Here is a 6,808-nt window from a genome sequence, read left to right on the forward strand (position 1 = left end):
TTAAAATTTTAAAGCCTCCTGTTAGGCCATCATCTACACGATATAGCCCTGAATTGTCCAATGCGCAGCTCTTTGCAAAAGAGAGATATTGGCAAGGAAAAGCTGTCTTGTACCTTTGCATTTTTCTCCCATACGAAGGTCACTAGAAAGAAAATTTTAAAGCCTCCTGTTAAGCCATCATCTACACGACATAGCCCTGAATTTTCCAATGCGTAGCTCTTTGCAAAACAGAGATATTGGCAAGGAAAAGCTGTCTTGTACCTTTGCATTTTTCTCCCAAACGAAGGACACTAGAAAGAAAATTTTAAAGCCTCCTGTCAGGCCATCATCTACACGACATAGCCCTGAATTTTCCAATGCGCAGCTCTTTGCAAACGAGAGATATTGACAAGGAAAAGCTGTCTTGTACCTTTGCATTTTTCTCCCAAACGAAGGACACTAGAAAGAAAATTTTAAAGCCTCCTGTTAGGCCATCATCTACACGACATAGCCCTGAATTTTCCAAAGCGCAGCTCTTTGCAAAAGAGAGATATTGGCAAGGAAAAGCTGTCTTGTACCATTGCATTTTTCTCCCAAACGAAGGACACTAGAAAGAAAATTTTAAAGCCTCCTGTTAGACCATCATCTACACGGCATATCCATGAATTTTCCAATGCGCAGCTCTTTGCAAAAGAGAGATATTGGCAAGGAAAAGCTATCTTGTACCTTTGCATTTTTCTCCCAAACGAAGGACACTAGAATTAAAATTTTAAAGCCTCCTGTTAGGCCATCATCTACACGACATAGCCCTGAATTTTCCAATGCGCAGCTCTTTGCAAAAGAGAGATATTGGCAAGGAAAAGCTGTCTTGTACCTTTGCATTTTTCTCCCAAACGAAGGACACTAGAAAGAAAATTTTAAAGCCTCCTGTTAGGCCATCATCTACACGACATAGCCCTGAATTTTTCAATGTGCAGCTCTTTGCAAAAGAGAGATATTGGCAAGGAAAAGCTGTCTTGTACCTTTGCATTTTTCTCCCAAACGAAGGACACTAGAATGAAAATTTTAAAGCCTCATGTTAGTGCTTCATCTACAGGGCATAGCCCTGAATTTTCCAATGCGTAGCTCTTTGCAAAAGAGAGATATTGGCAAGGAAAAGCTGTCTTGCACCTTTGCATTTTTCTCCCAAACGAAGGACACTAGAATAAAAATTTTAAGGCCTCCTGTTAGGCCATCATCTACACGACATAGCCCTGAATTTTCCAATGCGCAGCTCTATGCAAAAGAGAGATATTGGCAAGGAAAAGCTGTCTTGTACCTTTGCATTTTTCTCCCAAACGAAGGTCACTAGAAAGAAAATTTTAAAGCCTCCTGTTAGGCCATCATCTACACGACATAGCCCTGAATTTTCCAATGCGTAGCTCTTTGCAAAAGAGAGATATTGGCAAGGAAAAGCTGTCTTTTACCTTTGCATTTTTCTCCCAAACGAAGGACACTAGAAAGAAAATGTTAAAGCCTCCTGTTAGACCATCATCTACACGACATAGCCCTGAATTTTCCAATGCGCAGCTCTTTGCAAAAGAGAGATATTGGCAAGGAAAAGCTGTCTTGTACCATTGCATTTTTCTCCCAAACGAAGGACACTAGAATTAAAATTTTAAAGCCTCCTGTTAGGCCATCATCTACACGATATAGCCCTGAATTTTCCAATGCGCAGCTCTTTGCAAAAGAGAGATATTGGCAAGGAAAAGCTGTCTTGTACCTTTGCATTTTTCTCCCAAACGAAGGACACTAGAAAGAAAATTTTAAAGCCTCCTGTTAGGCCATCATCTACACGACATAGCCCTGAATTTTCCAATGCGCAGCTCTTTGCAAAAGAGAGATATTGGCAAGGAAAAGCAGTCTTGTACCATTGCATTTTTCTCCCAAACGAAGGACACTAGAAAGAAAATTTTAAAGCCTCCTGTTAGACCATCATCTACACGACATAGCCCTGAATTTTCCAATGCGCAGCTCTTTGCAAAAGAGAGATATTGGCAAGGAAAAGCTGTCTTGTACCATTGCATTTTTCTCCCAAACGAAGGACACTAGAAAGAACATTTTAAAGCCTCCTGTTAGGCCATCATCTACACGACATATCCCTGAATTTTCCAATGCGCAGCTCTTTGCAAAAGAGAGATATTGGCAAGGAAAAGCTGTCTTGTACCTTGGCATTTTTCTCCCAAACGAAGGACACTAGAATTAAAATTTTAAAGCCTCCTGTTAGGCCATCATCTACACTACATAGCACTGAATTTTCCAATGCGCAGCTCTTTGCAAAAGAGAGATATTGGCAAGGAAAAGCTGTCTTGTACCTTTGCATATTTCTCCCAAACGAAGGTCATTCTCCCAGGGTGAGGTTCATTCATTGCATTCTGGGTATGCTGACCCCTGTGATTTCCCCAAATGTCTGAAACTCGACTGCATTATTTGTGGTAGTGGGGGACTGTGTTTGTGCTTTCCTCTGCTCAGCTCTGGTAAAAGTCAGATTTCTTTGTCTCAGATCTTCCTCTAGCCTTGTTCTTCTTTCGAGAGTTCCCTTGTGCTGCCTCAGTTGGATCTCCTTCACTTGACAGGGGGGTGCCCGAGCAGCGAACCTCCCCAGCTCTAGCCCAACTCCTACTTACCTGCCAGGTGAGATACTATGATCAGGAAGGTGCTTCTCCCAGGGCTAGGCTCACCCATTGCACTCTGGGTGTGCTGCTCCTGCGATTTCCCCAAATGTGGGAAACTTGACTGCATAATTTGTGTTTCCTCTGGTCGGCTCTCGTATAATTCAGATCTCTTTGTCTCAGGTCTTTCTCCAGCCTAGTTTGCTGTCTGTTTCCACTTCTCTTTTCTTGAGCCGCTCCCTTCTATGCCCTTGCGCACTATCCTGACCTCTCCCGTCTGCTTACTTTGTGCCTTCCAACGCACAATGCATACTACAGGTAGTGCTGCAGGGCCCACACCCTTTTACATGCTTTACAGAACAGCTCTGGAGCTGTTACAGTGCCCAGCTGCTGCAAGAAATCATCTTGAATGCTTCAGGGGCTGGGGCATAGCCAACATGAGCCCCACACCGAAGGAGGGTGGAGATGTTTAATGTGAATTAGGGGTCATCCAAGCGCCACAAAAGGACGCCATGCCCTGCACATCCCTTTTTTCTTTTCATATGCAGACGAGGGTTGAAGCCAACTTTGACCCACTGCTTGGATGACATCACCATATGCAAATCCATCTGCTGCAGGCCTTCCCCCAGGAATGCTTGCACTAGTTGTTGCAGTTGGTTTGTTGTTTGGGGGTGCTTCAGTATTAGGCAGCCTTCTGCCCTCCCATGTTCATCTGAAAATATGTGTTCTCCCTGCAGTTGTTGTCCCCAGATGAGAGTTCCCTTGTGCTGCCTCAGTTGAATCGCCTTTACTTAACAGAGATGTGCCTGAGCAGCGGCCCTCCCCAGCACTATCCCAAATCATACTTATTTTGCATAGGAGATACCATGGTCATGAAGATTGTTCTCCCAGGGTGAGGTTCATTCATTGCATTCTGGGTATGATGACCCCTGTGATTTCCCCAAATGTGGGAAACTTGACTGCATTATTTGTGGTAGTGGGGGACTGTGTTTGTGCTTTCCTCTGGTCAGCTCTGGTAAAAGTCAGATTTCTTTGTCTCAGATCTTCCTCTAGCCTTGTTCTTCTTTCGAGAGTTCCCTTGTGCTGCCTCAGTTGGATCTCCTTCACTTGACAGGGGGGTGCCCGAGCAGCGACCCTCCCCAGCTCTAGCCCAACTCCTACTTACCTGCCAGGTGAGATACTATGATCATGTAGGTGCTTCTCCCAGGGCAAGGCTCACCCATTGCACTCTGGGTGTGCTGCCCCTGTGATTTCCCCAAATGTGGGAAACTTGACTGCATAATTTGTGTTTCCCCTGGTCGGCTCTAGTATAATTCAGATCTCTTTGTCTCAGGTCTCTCTCCAGCCTAGTTTGCTGTCTGTTTCCACTTCTCTTTACTTGAGCCGCTCCCTTCTATGCCCTTGCGCACTATCCTGACTTCTCCCGTCTGCTTACTTTGTGCCTTCCAACGCACATTGCGAACTAATGGTAGTGCTGCAGGGCCCACACCCTTTTACTTGCCATACAGAGCAGCTCTGGAGCTGTTACAGTGCCCAGCTGCTGCAAGAAATCAGCTTGAATGCTTCAGGGGCTGGGGCATAGCCAACATGAGCCCCACACCGAAGGAGGGTGGAGGTGTTTAATGCGAACTAGGGGTCATCCAAGCGCCGCAAAAGGCCGCCATGCCCTGCACGCCCCTTTTCTCTTTTCATATGCAGATGAGGGTTGAAGCCAACTTTGACCCACTGCTTGGATGACATCACCATATGCAAATCCATCAGCTGTAGGCCTTCCCCCAGGAATGCTTGTACTAGTTGTTGCATTTGGTTTGTTGTTTGGGGGTGCTTCAGTATTAGGCAGCCTTCTGCCCTCCCATGTTCATCTGAAAATATGTGTTCTCCCAGCAGTTGTTGTCCCCAGATGAGAGTTCCCTTGTGCTGCCTCAGTTGAATCTCCTTTACTTGACAGAGATGTGCCTGAGCTGAGGCCCTCCCCAGCTCTATCCCAAATCATACTTATTTTGCATAGGAGATACCATGGTCATGAAGATTGCTCTCCCAGGGTGAGGTTCATTCATTGCATTCTGGGTATGCTGACTCCTATGATTTCCCCAAATGTGGGAAACTCAACTGCATTATTTGTGGTAGTGGGGGACTGTGTTTGTGCTATCCTCTGGTCAGCTCTGGTAAAAGTCAGATTTATTTGTCTCAGATCTTCCTCTAGCCTTGTTCTTCTTTCGAGAGTTCCCTTGTGCTGCCTCAGTTGGATCTCCTTCACTTGACAGGGGGGTGCCCGAGCAGCGACCCTCCCCAGCTCAAGCCCAACTCCTACTTACCTGCCAGGTGAGATACTATGATCATGAAGGTGCTTCTCCCAGGGCAAGGCTCACCCATTGCACTCTGGGTGTGCTGCTCCTGCGATTTCCCCAAATGTGGGAAACTTGACTGCATAATTTGTGTTTCCCCTGGTCAGCTCTCGTATAATTCAGATCTCTTTGTCTCAGGTCTCTCTCCAGCCTAGTTTGCTGTCTGTTTCAACTTCTCTTTTCTTGAGCCGCTCCCTTCTATGCCCTTGCGCACTATCCTGACTTCTCCCGTATGCTTAATTTGTGCCTTGCAATGCACAATGTGAACTACAGGTAGTGCTGCAGGGCCCACACCCTTTTACTTGCCTTACAGAGCAGCTCTGGAGCTGTTACAGTGCCCAGCTGCTGCAAGAAATCAGCTTGAATGCTTCAGGGGCTGGGGCATAGCCAACATGAGCCCCACACCGAAGGAGGGTGGAGGTGTTTAATGCGAACTAGGGGTCATCCAAGCGCCGCAAAAGGCCGCCATGCCCTGCATACCCCTTTTCTCTTTTCATATGCAGACGAGGGTTCCAGCCAACTTTGGCCCACTGCTTGGATGACATCACCGTATGCAAATCCGTCTTCTGCAGACCTTCCCCCAGGAATGCTTGTACTAGTTGTTGCATTTGGTTTGTTGTTTGGGGGTGCTTCAGTAAAAGGCAGCCTTCTGCCCTCCCATGTTCATCTGAAAATATGTGTTCTCCCTGCAGTTGTTGTCCCCAGATGAGAGTTCCCTTGTGCTGCCTCAGTTGAATCTCCTTTACTTGACAGAGATGTGCCTTAGCAGCGGCCCTCCCCAGCCCTATCCCAAATCATACTTATTTTGCATAGGAGATACCATGGTCATGAAGATTGTTCTCCCAGGGTGAGGTTAATTCATTGCATTCTGGGTATGCTGACCCCTGTAATTTCCCCAAATGTGGGAAACTCGACTGCATTATTTGTGGTAGTGGGGGACTGTGTTTGTGCTTTCCTCTGGTCAGCTCTGGTAAAAGCCAGATTTCTGTGTCTCAGATCTTCCTCTAGCCTTGTTCTTCTTTCGAGAGTTCTCTTGTGCTGCCTCAGTTGGATCTCCTTCACTTGACAGGGGGGTGCCCGAGCAGCGACCCTCCTCAGCTCTTGCCCAACTCCTACTTACCTGCCAGGTGAGATACTATGATCATGAAGGTGCTTCTCCCAGGGCAAGGCTCACCCATTGCACTCTGTGTGTGCTGCTCCAGCGATTTCCCCAAATGTGGGAAACTCGACTGCATAATTTGTGTTTGCCCTGGTCGGCTCTCGTATAATTGAGATCTCTTTGTCTCAGGTCTCTCTCCAGCCTACTTTGCTGTCTGTTTCCACTTCTCTTTTCTTGAGCCGCTCCCTTCTATGCCCTTGCGCACTATCCTGACTTCTCCCGTCTGCTTACTTTGTGCCTTCCAACGCACAATGCGAACTGCAGGTAGTGCTGCAGGGCCCACACCCTTTTAGTTGCCTTACAGAGCAGCTCTGGAGCTGTTACAGTGCCCAGCTGCTGCAAGAAATCAGCTTGAATGTTCTTCGTTGATTGATGGAAGAAACATCTTACAAAAACTCTCCAGATTATTGACTTTTTAAAGTTTTTATAGGAAACGTTCTAGATGAATGCTTATTAGCGTTTGTCAGAATGTACGTTTGCAAAGTGTCTCTGTGGCGCAATCAGTTAGCGTGTTCGGTTATTATCCAAAAGGTTGGTGGTTCAATCCCACCCAGGGACGTAATTTACCTTGTTATCAGATTTTGGTGATCTTTAAGTTGACAAGTCAAAATTTCAAACCCCCTCTTGTGGTGTAGGGTACCTGGCCTTCTCTGATGTAATCAGTTAGATTTGAT

At 46.4% G+C, this 6,808-nt stretch overlaps 6 non-coding genes and 2 pseudogenes across 6 annotated transcripts; all 8 read left to right on the forward strand.

Annotated features, from left to right (window-relative positions):
- The first annotated feature begins 2,305 nt into the window (after positions 1–2,305).
- Positions 2,306–2,485, forward strand: LOC135027105 (U1 spliceosomal RNA; annotated as a pseudogene).
- A 152-nt stretch (positions 2,486–2,637) lies between these two features.
- LOC135027101 (U1 spliceosomal RNA) lies at positions 2,638–2,800 on the forward strand. Its single transcript, XR_010223636.1, has one exon. It is a non-coding gene; the product is annotated as a U1 spliceosomal RNA (small nuclear RNA).
- Positions 2,801–3,471: 671 nt separating this feature from the next.
- On the forward strand, positions 3,472–3,635 carry LOC135027100 (U1 spliceosomal RNA). The gene has a single exon (XR_010223635.1). It is a non-coding gene; the product is annotated as a U1 spliceosomal RNA (small nuclear RNA).
- Positions 3,636–3,787: 152 nt separating this feature from the next.
- On the forward strand, positions 3,788–3,950 carry LOC135027104 (U1 spliceosomal RNA). Its single transcript, XR_010223638.1, has one exon. It is a non-coding gene; the product is annotated as a U1 spliceosomal RNA (small nuclear RNA).
- A 671-nt stretch (positions 3,951–4,621) lies between these two features.
- LOC135027098 (U1 spliceosomal RNA) lies at positions 4,622–4,785 on the forward strand. The gene has a single exon (XR_010223633.1). It is a non-coding gene; the product is annotated as a U1 spliceosomal RNA (small nuclear RNA).
- A 152-nt stretch (positions 4,786–4,937) lies between these two features.
- Positions 4,938–5,100, forward strand: LOC135027102 (U1 spliceosomal RNA). Its single transcript, XR_010223637.1, has one exon. It is a non-coding gene; the product is annotated as a U1 spliceosomal RNA (small nuclear RNA).
- A 671-nt stretch (positions 5,101–5,771) lies between these two features.
- On the forward strand, positions 5,772–5,935 carry LOC135027097 (U1 spliceosomal RNA). The gene has a single exon (XR_010223632.1). It is a non-coding gene; the product is annotated as a U1 spliceosomal RNA (small nuclear RNA).
- Positions 5,936–6,087: 152 nt separating this feature from the next.
- LOC135027103 (U1 spliceosomal RNA) lies at positions 6,088–6,233 on the forward strand (annotated as a pseudogene).
- Positions 6,234–6,808: the final 575 nt, after the last annotated feature.

The sequence above is a fragment of the Pseudophryne corroboree genome, unplaced genomic scaffold (genome assembly GCF_028390025.1).
Source record: "Pseudophryne corroboree isolate aPseCor3 unplaced genomic scaffold, aPseCor3.hap2 scaffold_454, whole genome shotgun sequence".
Lineage (NCBI taxonomy): Eukaryota > Metazoa > Chordata > Amphibia > Anura > Myobatrachidae > Pseudophryne > Pseudophryne corroboree.